This window comes from Convolutriloba macropyga, unplaced genomic scaffold, assembly GCF_964194025.1.
Source record: "Convolutriloba macropyga unplaced genomic scaffold, txConMacr16.3 SCAFFOLD_1598, whole genome shotgun sequence".
NCBI lineage: Eukaryota > Metazoa > Xenacoelomorpha > Acoela > Convolutidae > Convolutriloba > Convolutriloba macropyga.
Genome location: NW_027450635.1, coordinates 7,501 through 19,607, shown reverse-complemented (window position 1 = coordinate 19,607; position 12,107 = coordinate 7,501). Strand labels below are relative to the sequence as shown.

The window sequence follows — 12,107 nt, the reverse complement described above, 5'->3', positions numbered from 1 at the left end:
ACCGAGGGGTCTTAGAGAGCCCTCTAGCGGGGCGAATAGAGCTAGATCGAGCCTTGGGAAAGCTAGATCGAGCAGGACTGAAGCTAAGCAAGAGACCGAAAGGTCTGTCTGGTCCTCCTAGAGAGGCCAAGAGAAAGTACGAGAAGCTAACTAAAGCTTGATCAGGCCTTCAGCAAGCACGACCGAGCTGTACCGGAGCTAACACTAAGACCGAGGGGTCTTAGAGAGCCCTCTAGCAGGGCGAATAGATCTAGATCGAGCCTTGGGAAAGCTAGATCGAGCAGGACTGAAGCTAAACGATAGACCGAGAGGTCTGTCTGGTCCTCCTAGAGAGGCCAAGAGAAAGTACGAGAAGCTAACTAAAGCTTGATCGGGCCTTCAGCAAGCACGACCGAGCTGTACCGGAGCTAACACTAAGACCGAGGGGTCTTAGAGAGCCCTCTAGCAGGGCGAATAGAGCTAGATCGAGCCTTGGGAAAGCTAGATCAAGCAGGACTGAAGCTAAACGATAGACCGAGAGGTCTGTCTGGTCCTCCTATAGAGGCCAAGAGAAAGTACGAGAATCTAACTAAAGCTTGATCGGGCCTTCAGCAAGCACGACCGAGCTGTACCGGAGCTAACACTAAGACCGAGGGGTCTTAGAGAGCCCTCTAGCAGGGCGAATAGAGCTAGATCGAGCCTTGGGAAAGCTAGATCGAGCAGGACTGAAGCTAAACGATAGACCGAGAGGTCTGTCTGGTCCTCCTAGAGAGGCCAAGAGGAAGTACGAGAAGCTAACTAAAGCTTGATCGCGCCTTCAGCAAGCACGATTGAGCAAGACCGGAGCTAACACTAAGACCGAAGTGTCTTAGAGAGCCCTCTAGTGGGGCGAATAGAGCTAGATCGAGCCTTGGGAAAGCTAGATCGAGTAAGATTGAAGCTGAAAGAGTGTCAGAGGAGCAAATGAACCTCCAAAAAGTGAAAATCAAATTTTAGAAAAAAACACAAGTTAAATACTGCATGGACAGTAATTCTATGTGTGAGGCATTATTAGGGAGAGGTGTCTTGTCAAAATATGGCTGGACTAAAGACCTCAACCCGGATAGGGTGGAAGGCCCTATGATTGGTCTGTTACTAATCGGTGACCGATAAAGACCTGACCAAGGCCTGTAGTAAGCTTGGTTAGGCATTACAGAAGATAACACTAAGACCGAGGGGTCTTAGAGAGCCCTCTAGCGGGGCGAATAGAGCTTGATCAAGCCTTGGGCAAGCTAGATCGAGCAGGACTGAAGCTAAACGATAGACCGAGAGGTCTGTCTGGTCCTCCTAGAGAGGCCAAGAGAAAGTACGAGAATCTAACTAAAGCTGGGTCGGGCCTTCAGCAAGCACGACCGAGCAGTACCGGAGCTAACACTAAGACCGAGGGGTCTTAGAGAGCCCTCTAGTGGGGCGAATAGAGCTAGATCGAGCCTTGGGAAAGCTAGATCGAGCAGGACTGAAGCTAAACGATAAACCGAAAGGTCTGACGGGTCCTCATAAGAGGCATGGAGAAAGATCTGATACTAAAGTACCTCTCGGAAGTAATAAAATATGCCTGATGAAGCCGGGTATGATGTTTGTTGTTTGATGGCATTCATCGATTAGGTCTGGTGGATTCCCCATTACTCCGAGTGGTACTAGTAGAGGCTCCTACAGGGGTGAGCAAAGCGAGATCAAGCCTTAGGCAAGCTAGATCGAGCAGAACTGAAGCTGAAAAGCAAAATAAATGACAGGTCTGTCCAAATCAATAAACTTGAAATCCAGTGTGGTCACCACGGGTCACGAGGTGAATTCCTAGCGATTGTCTGCTGAACGTATAGGAAGGCCCGAAACGAACGATAATTTCATTGCACAGTGGAGATACTATACGTTCAGGAGTAGCATACATCGGGTTTGATCTATGATCATGTCTGGTCTCCGAGGATCCACCGGGTTACCAACTGGCACCGCTGTACTGGGTGTAAAACTGGGCCACCTGAAGTCCCGGGTGTAAAACTAGGTGCCTCTGTGCCAAAGTAGCGGCTTGCGTAGTGCATTATGCCTCCGGCTTGCGAAATGGTTATAAGCAATAACAACAGGACGCCGCGGGGTGTTCACTTAAAGGAGTAACGTTCTCTCAAGGGAGGGGATCTAAAAATCTTGATAAAACATTTATTCTATGCAAAATTTGTGCGCAAATTTTGCAAAGTAAAAAGCTGCACTGTAGCAAATTCTATGTGTGTAGCATTATTAGGGAAGTGTTGTTTGATGGCACCTCTCTACTTGATGCACCAAAGAACTACCTTGATGGCTCATGACCGCTGGTAATCTGTCGTCGCTAGTAGTTCGGAACTGAGAACAAATATGTTCGCAAATTACAACAATTATACAGCATATTGCTGAATAAAGCAGAACCGAATAATACTCAGTGACTTTACACCAAGACTGACTAATGTCTGGATTGTATCGTCCTACTCGAGTAAGGCGAAGAAAAGCTAGAAAGATACGCTTTTCACAAAGCAGGCTTAATGCATGCAAACCAAGGAGGAAGGAGTGATGCCCCTCCTTATAATAAGCAGAACCAAATAAAGAACAGACAGCATCATCTGTACAGTGACCAAGAAGAGGTGAAACTTCTGTATGTGAAAAGGCAATTTGAGCGAGATTTATTAGCAGACTAGTATTATGTTGTTTCTAGTAGGCGAAAGCCGAAACATCAACATGTGAAAATCTGATATTAAATCCTCAATCATTTTCCCTAGTATTATACAGCTATGAGTAACCTTAATTGGACACGGCAATTATTGCTGACCGGTGAAACTTTCGCATGGGAAAGACACACACACTTCTTGACAAAGCAATAAGTATTATGCTGTTTCTAGTACGCGAAAGCAGAAACATCAGCATGTGAAAGTTGTGAAGTTGAAGAATTTTTGTGTTGAGTACGATGTTGTTACTAGTAACCATGTCGACAGCTGAGAACTGTTCTCTAACCAATAGAAGGTGAAACTTCTGTATGTGAAAAGGCAATTTGAGCGAGATTTCTTAGCAGACTAGTATTATGTTGTTTCTAGTAGGCGAAAGCCGAAACATCAACATGTGAAAATCTGATATTAAATCCTCAATCATTTTCCCTAGTATTATACAGCTACTAGTAGCCGTAATTGGTCAGGGAAACATTGTTGACCGGTGAAACTTCACATGGGAAAGACACACAAATTACTTGACAAAACAATAAGTATTATGCTGTTTCTAGTATGCGAAAGCAGAAACATCAGCATGTGAAAGTTGTGAAGTTGAAAAGTTTTTGTGTTGAGTACGGTGTTGTTACTAGTAACCATGTCGACAGCTGGAAAGCTGTTCTCTAACCAATAAAAGGTAAAACTTCTGTATCTGAAGAGGCGGCGTGATTGAGATTTTTAACAGACTAGTATTATGTTGTTTCTAGTAGGCGAGAGCCGAAACATCGACATGTGAACATCTGGTTTTTAAATCATGAGTCAATTCTCCCTAGTATGATACAGTTGTTAGCCGGTATTGGTAACAGTAGAACAGAGATTTGGAGGGCAAAACCTGCTCATGGGAAATGCTCACAGAGCGCTATCTACCAGTACACATAGTATTATGCTGTTTCTAGTACGCGCGAGCCGAAACATCAGCATGTGAAATGTGTAATCGTGGGTAACTCTAAGTGTGTAGAGTACTGTGTAGTAACTAGTAGCCATGCCAAAGCATGCATTGAAACTCTTCGTGATTTAAAAAGCTCAAAGCAAGATTGACGAGGCCGCAAGGCTATGTCTTTCTAAATTCGAACAAATCGAAAGATTGTTCAAAGTACAATTAAACTGATTGATCCTGTCAGTTGCCATATGCTTGTCTGAAAGACTAAGCCATGCATGTGCAAGCGAAGCTTGAAAAAGTGGAACCGCGAATGGCTCATTAAATCAGTTACTATCTATTAGTTGATTTGCAAGCTAAATGAATAACTGCGGTAACCCTGCAGCTAATGCATGCTGATTGTCCGACACTGTCGGAGACTTTTACAAGACTACACCGGGTGATTTGCTAAGTACAGACACATCCCGTGATGAGTCCTAGTAACTGAAAGATCCCAGATAGCTTCGGCTTGGGGACGGAACTTCCGAATTTCTGACCTATCAACCTATGATGGTAGTGTAACGGACTACCATGGTTGTGACGGGTAACGGGGAATCAGGGTTCGATTCCGGAGAGGGAGCCTTAGAAACGGCTACCACATCCAAGGAAGGCAGCAGGCACGCAAATTACCCACTCTCCGCACGAGGAGGTAGTGACTAGAAATAATGATATGAACCTTTATGGTTTGTAATCAGAATGGAATGGACTTAAAAGCTCCATTGATGAACGAGTAGAGGGCAAGTCTGGTGCCAGCAGCCGCGGTAATACCAGCCTCTACAAGCGTATGCAATAGTTGCTGCGTTTAAAAAGCTCATAGTTGGATCTGTTTGAGTAGAACGGCAACATGGTCTTCAGTTAAATCTGTTGACTCGTTCCGCTCATCCTTCGCATCGAAGAAATAGTTTGCACTTAAATGTGACGAACTGTGGAAACGGTGTTTTCACCCTGAGAAAATTAGAGTGTTCAAAGCATCCTTTGGGATCGAATAATAAAGCATGGAATAATGGAGAATGACCCGCTACTCGATTGATGCCGGTTGGCTGAGTGCGGTAATGATTGAAAGGAACAGACGGGGGCATTTGTATTGCTACGTTAGAGGTGAAATTCTTGGATCGTGGCAAGACAAACTACTGCGAAAGCATTTGCCAAGAATGTTTTCATTAATCAAGAACGAAAGTCAGAGTATTGAAGAGGATTAGATACCCTCGTAATTCTGACCATAAACTATACCAACCTACAATTTGTCAAAGTCGATCTTGACTTGGCAAGAGATTAACCGGGAAACCAAAGTTTATTGGTTCCGGGGGAAGTATGGTTGCAAAATCGAAACTTAAAGGAATTGACGGAAGGGCACCACCAGGAGTGGAGCCTGCGGCTTAATTTGACTCAACACGGGAAAACTCACCCGGTCCAGACATCTTAAGGATTGACAGATTGAATATCTTTCATGATTATATGGGCGGTGGTGCATGGCCGTTCTTAGTTAGTGGAGTGATCTGTCTGGTTAATTCCGATAACGAACGAGATCTTCTCCATCTAAATAATGAAATTCACTATATGTGAATTCAAACACTTCTTAGAGGAACTATGCGGAATTAAATACCGCAGATGAAGTGAGGCTATAACAGGTCTGTGATGCCCTTAGATGTTCTGGACTGCACGCGCGCTACACTGTGTACTTTTAGATTGAGTACTCAGCCCTTGGTCCGAAATGGACTGGGCAATCAGAGAAAAGTACAGCGCTTCAAGGGGATCGTCTGTTGTAACTTGCAGACGTGAACCAGGAATTCCTGGTACTTATGAGTCAACAACTCATAGGGATTACGTCCCTGCCCTTTGTACACACCGCCCGTCGCTACTACTGATTGGATAGTTAAGCAAGAATTGCAAATTCCTACTGTTGGGACTTCGGTCTCCGGCAACGGGATGAAGCGGATCGAGCTTAATTGTCTAGAGGAAGTAAAAGTCGTAACAAGGTTTCCGTAGGGGAACCTGCGGAAGGATCAGTGATTGATTCCTTCGGGCATGGCTGCTGGTAGAGGCCATGTCTGTAGTGCGCATGACGCTCTGTCGCTAGAGATTGCTTGGCAACCAATCTCGAATTATGTATCGAGCTCAAAAACTACTTGTGTGGATACATAGTTCAGCAGTCATGGCAAGGGACTGCTTAAAGGGAGACTAGTTAGCAAAAGCAGCCTAGCAGAACTGCAGCTATCTAGATCTCAGAAGCTGGGTTATAGAAGCCCAGCTATAGACTTGTGAATGAGAAAGGCCTAAAAAGGTCCACAAGTCGCGTGGTTAGAACCGACACGCAAAAATCCCAGCGAGTGACAGAGCGTTGCGCTGTTCAGTGGGAAAGAGTTGAGCTACTCGGGGCGCCCACTGAACTTGCTCCGAGCCAAAGGCTCGAAAAAACACAGCTTAGCCTCAGATCCTTTACATAGAAGGCTAGCTAAAATAAACTTACCTTGGACGAGGGTAAAGTTTAGTCAGTTCTTAGGGGAGAGTAATCCACAGCTTCTCGCCCTCTGAACATTCTCCCAGATATGTAGGTCTGGGAGAGTCTCCTCCTGTTCTTCGGAATCTGGAGGTAGACAAAGACAGTACGATACGATCTTGCATCGGGATGACTAACCGATAATGATCATAATCTGACAATTTTTCCGGCTTGAGGCACCGGAGTCAGATTAAAGACACATACTGAACTAAAGGCGTATGTGCAAAGCTTGTCGGAGTGTAGAGAGTCAAGCTGAGTTGACTCGTCACGTGGTGATGACAACAGCCATGTGCAAAACACTCACAACTTTATCGTCTATGTGGAAAAGGTTGCTAACAGCGCTCTCTATGAGAGGCCCTCGCATATAACTATACGAGGAAAAGGCGATAGAGTTGTTTGAATGTGGGGCAGGTTCATCGACAAGCTAAGTTGATCACATTCTTGTTGTGGCATCCTACTAGAATTGGTCACGGTCTGCACCAACTCTCCCCAAGTTGGCCAGACTTAAAACTAGAAATAAGGTTTGCAGCTATGTGAACCTAGAAACTGTAAAGGAGTTGAAAGAACTTAAAGGAATTGAAAGAGGCCTTGAGGTATATCCTCTTGGTAAAGACCCACAAAAGCTCACAAAAGTGGCTTCGAAGGGCAAAACTGGTTCATCCAAAACAATTGGAGAGCTTAAAGCAGAACCAATTCGAATGAAACACTATTGGTGAAACTTCATCATGAGAACGTCACAAGCTGATCACGCTCTATGATATGACTAGTATTATGTTGCTTCTAGTAGGCTAAGCGCAAGCCGAAACATCAACATGTGAAAGTCGTAGAATTTTGCAATCAAACTGTGGCTAGTACTGTGATGTTACTAGTAACCTGGTGTTCCGTCATATGGCCAAGAGAGCATTTGAAGGCGAAACTTCTGCATGGGAAAGCTGCATCATGATCAAAATTTTATATCGAGTATTATGTTGACGTTAGTAGGCCTTGGCCGAAAACGCAGCATGTGAAAGGTATAGATAAAAGTTATTGTTGCAGTCAGTACTGTGTAGTTACTAGTAGCTGGATTTAAGCTCAAAATGAGACACTGTTGGTGAAACTTCATCATGAGAATGTCACAAGCTGATCAAGCTCTATGATATGACTAGTATTATGTTGCTTCTAGTAGGCTAAGCGCAAGCCGAAACATCAACATGTGAAAGTCGTAGAATTTTGCGATCAAATTGTGGCTAGTACTGTGATGTTACTAGTAACCTTGTGTTACGTCATATGGCCAAGAGAGCATTTGAAGGCGAAACTTCTGCATGGGGAAGCTGCATCATGAACAAAAGTTTATATCGAGTATTATGTTGACATTAGTAGGCCCTGGCCGAAAGCGCAGCATGTGAAAGGTATAGATAAAAGTTATCGTTGCAGTCAGTACTGTGTAGTTACTAGTAGCTGGATTTAAGCTCGAAATGAGACACTGTTGGTGAAACTTCATCATGAGAACGTCACAAGCTGATCACGCTCCATGATATGACTAGTATTATGTTGCTTCTAGTAGGCTAAGCGCAAGCCGAAACATCAACATGTGAAAGTCGTAGAATTTTGCGATCAAATTGTGGCTAGTACTGTGATGTTACTAGTAACCTTGTGTTACGTCATATGGCCAAGAGAGCATTTGAAGGCGAAACTTCTGCATGGGGAAGCTGCATCATGAACAAAAGTTTATATCGAGTATTATGTTGACGTTAGTAGGCCCTGGCCGAAAGCGCAGCATGTGAAAGGTATAGATAAAAGTTAGCGTTGCAGTCAGTACTGTGTAGTTACTAGTAGCTGGATTTAAGCTCGAAATGAGACACTGTTGGTGAAACTTCATCATGAGAACGTCACAAGCTGATCACGCTCTATGATATGACTAGTATTATGTTGCTTCTAGTAGGCTAAGCGCAAGCCGAAACATCAACATGTGAAAGTCGTAGAATTTTGCAATCAAACTGTGGCTAGTACTGTGATGTTACTAGTAACCTTTTCTTACGTCATATGGCCAAGAGAGCATTTGAAGGCGAAACTTCTGCATGGGGAAGCTGCATCATGAACAAAAGTTTATATCGAGTATTATGTTGACGTTAGTAGGCCCTGGCCGAAAGCGCAGCATGTGAAAGGTATAGATAAAAGTTATCGTTGCAGTCAGTACTGTGTAGTTACTAGTAGCTGGATTTAAGCTCGAAGTGAGACACTGTTGGTGAAACTTCATCATGAGAACGTCACAAGCTGATCACGCTCTATGATATGACTAGTATTATGTTGCTTATAGTAGGCTAAGCGCAAGCCGAAACATCAACATGTGAAAGTCGTAGAATTTTGCGATCAAATTGTGGCTAGTACTGTGATGTTACTAGTAACCTTGTGTTACGTCATATGGCCAAGAGAGCATTTGAAGGCGAAACTTCTGCATGGGGAAGCTGCATCATGAACAAAAGTTTATATCGAGTATTATGTTGACGTTAGTAGGCCCTGGCCGAAAGCGCAGCATGTGAAAGGTATAGATAAAAGTTAGCGTTGCAGTCAGTACTGTGTAGTTACTAGTAGCTGGATTTAAGCTCGAAATGAGACACTGTTGGTGAAACTTCATCATGAGAACGTCACAAGCTGATCACGCTCTATGATATGACTAGTATTATGTTGCTTCTAGTAGGCTAAGCGCAAGCCGAAACATCAACATGTGAAAGTCGTAGAATTTTGCAATCAAACTGTGGCTAGTACTGTGATGTTACTAGTAACCTTTTCTTACGTCATATGGCCAAGAGAGCATTTGAAGGCGAAACTTCTGCATGGGGAAGCTGCATCATGAACAAAAGTTTATATCGAGTATTATGTTGACGTTAGTAGGCCCTGGCCGAAAGCGCAGCATGTGAAAGGTATAGATAAAAGTTATCGTTGCAGTCAGTACTGTGTAGTTACTAGTAGCTGGATTTAAGCTCGAAGTGAGACACTGTTGGTGAAACTTCATCATGAGAACGTCACAAGCTGATCACGCTCTATGATATGACTAGTATTATGTTGCTTATAGTAGGCTAAGCGCAAGCCGAAACATCAACATGTGAAAGTCGTAGAATTTTGCGATCAAACTGTGGCTAGTACTTTGATGATGCTTGTAGCCAACCGAATTGGTTGAAAAGCCCAATAAGTAAGCTAACTTGGGAGAGCTTGTTGGAAACCAAATGCTACTAGATTGGTCCAAATACATCCTTCAACAGGGGATCACTTGGCTCGCTTTACGAAGAGGAGCACAGCTATATGTGTTAATTCGGTATGAATCGCAAGATTTGTTTACCGACCTCTCTAACGCAAAAGGCGGTCTCGGCTTCGGCTGTTGACTGCGTCCGATTCAGGGTTATATAACTCTCGATTGAACACATTGATGTTCTATTGTTGGTGCTTCCAATAAAATTGGAACACTTAAAGCAGAACCGATTCAAATAATAGCATTCTGATCAATGATTGCATTCCTTGATCAAGAACTGCTGGAGTCATTGTGATGGCGAATTTTCTTCATAAGAAAATTGCAAAGAGACGGAACTTAATGAGACTAGTATTATGTTGTTTCTAGTAAGCGGAAGCTGAAACAGCAACATGTGAAAATCAAGTTTTGTTCAATGATCTCGAGGCGATAAGTACTATGAAGCAACTAGTAGCCTAAGCATGACTCAGATTTGAGACAGTCAAAAAGAGTGGCGAAACTTCTTCACATGAAAGTTACATAGAGAACTACAAATGTATACAGCGAGTATTATGTTGTTTCTAGTAGGCGAAAGCTGAAACATCAACATGTGAAAGTTGTCTGCAAACTGTAGAACGATATGTGATTAGTACTGTGCTGTTACTAGTAGCCAGTCTGACTGTAGAAGCCAAGACAAAGGGAAACTAATGCATCTGAAAAGGACAAGTTATGGAAAGGTATGCACGATAAGTATTATGTTGTTTCTAGTAAGCGGCAGCTGAAACATCAACATGTGAACGTCGTTGTGTACAGTAACCTAGAACTATATAGTCCTTAGTAACGTGCATTTACTAGTACCTGTAATTGGTATTCAGACTCAGGCAGTTTGGAATAGTTTGGCAAAGATGCACCAGAGAAAACTGGGATTTGATACAGAAATTGTTGAATACAAGTATTATGCTGCTTCTAGTAGGTTGAATCCGAAACATCAGCATGTGAAAATTGAAAACATTTCTGGTTCGAATTGTCACAAGTATTTGGTGATCTGAGTAGCCAAACTCACTACAACGCCAATTGAAGGCAAAAATTCTCAACGGGAAAAGCTATTCTCATTGAATGAGCTAACAAGACGAGTATTATGTTGCTTCTAGTAGGCGAAAGCCAAAACATCAACATGTGAAAGTCTTGCTGAACAAATTTAATGTTGTTGAGCTCAGTACCGTGTGAATTAGTAGCCATAATTGGCGAGCGAAAATTGAACTGGCGAAACTTCGTCTTTGGAAAATTGCAGATGCCGAGCACTTATTTTGCAACGAGTATTATGTTGACTGTAGTAAGCGAAAGCCGAAACAGCAACATGTGAAAGCTGTTGAAATTTGTGGTCATTTTGCAATAAGTACAAGGAGTGTAACTAGTAGCCAGGTCAAAATTTGGGATAAGAATGAGCAAAAATTCTGCATGAGAACAGTTGAAATTATGAAACTAAATTACAAAGACTAGTATTATGTTGTTTCGAGTACGCGAAAGCGGAAACATCAACATGTGAACGTTTGTAACGAAGTTTCGTTAATTTTCAGCCTAGTACTGAGCAAGAACGAGTAGCCTCATCTCCAATCCCACGCAAAATGTAGTGAAATATGTGAGTGAACCTTATTCACGGTGAGGGTTTCCCGAGGTCTGTATTGCAGCGAGTATTATGTTGCTTCTAGTAAGCGAAAGCTGAAACAACAACATTTGAAAGTTGGAATTAATGACTGAATGGAAACTTCGACCTGTGTTTGATAGTAGTAGCGAACAAAACTGCTGAATCGGTTTCTGTCTCATATTGGTCAGTGAACCAATTAAGAGACAATCAACTACATAACCTGAATTGGGCGAGAGAACCCCCTTAACTTAAGCATATCAGTAAGGGGAGGAAAAGAAATCAACTGAGAATCCCTTAGTAATGGCGAATGAACAGGGAAAAGCTCATCGGGAAGAGAAATGGCAACATTTCTCGGTGTCCGGTATGGTTTGATGCTAGACTGGTGAATTTGTCCTGATGTCTACTGGAAAGTAGCATCAAAGAAGGTGAAAATCCTGTAAAGGTCATTTTCGATACCAGTCATAATGGCTCATTCCTATGAGTAGAGTTGTTTGAAAGTGCAACTCGAAGCTGGAGATATGTCTCTCCAAAAGCTAATTATAAAGCGAGACCGATAGTAAACAAGTACCGTGAGGGAAAGTTGAAAAGCACTCTGAAGAGAGAGTGAAAAGTACGTGAAACTGTTGAAGGGGAACTGGAGTGAGCGTTACCATACTCAATGCCTTGATATTATATTCTCGGCTACCGAGTAGTGTAGTTGTCGTCTTTTGGCAAATCTTGTTAATGAATCGAGCAGAAGTTTTCCTCGGAATTCTTCTTGTTGATTCTAAACAAAATGAGATAAATTGATCTTGATTGCCTGTCTGACCTCAACTTCCTATTCAATGCTCTCTACAGCCCGTCTTGAAACACGGACCAAGGAGTGTGAGTTGCTTGCAAGTGTTGTCGCTCATTGAAAGCGCACACGCGAAATGAAAGTGAACAGTGTAATTTTTATGAATTGCACTACTTTGTGTGGTGAGGGCGCCGATTCGGTGTCCCGCAACCACGGACGGTTTTGCTCTTATTGCATGACTGATCCAGAGCAAGTAGCACACGACCCGAAAGATGGTGATCTATGCTTGGGCAGGGCGAAGCCACGGGAAACCATGGTGGAAGCCCGAAGCGGT

At 43.1% G+C, this 12,107-nt stretch overlaps 1 non-coding gene and 1 pseudogene across 1 annotated transcript in view; both read left to right on the top strand.

Moving 5' to 3' along the window:
• Positions 1–9,378: 9,378 nt before the first annotated feature.
• LOC142356045 (5.8S ribosomal RNA) lies at positions 9,379–9,530 on the top strand (annotated as a pseudogene).
• Positions 9,531–11,213: 1,683 nt separating this feature from the next.
• The window catches only part of LOC142356047 (large subunit ribosomal RNA), a 3,522-nt gene continuing 2,628 nt past the window's right edge, over positions 11,214–12,107 (top strand). The window contains exon 1 of the ribosomal RNA XR_012761351.1: positions 11,214–12,107. This exon is cut by the window's right edge and continues 2,628 nt beyond it. This is a non-coding gene — a ribosomal RNA (large subunit ribosomal RNA).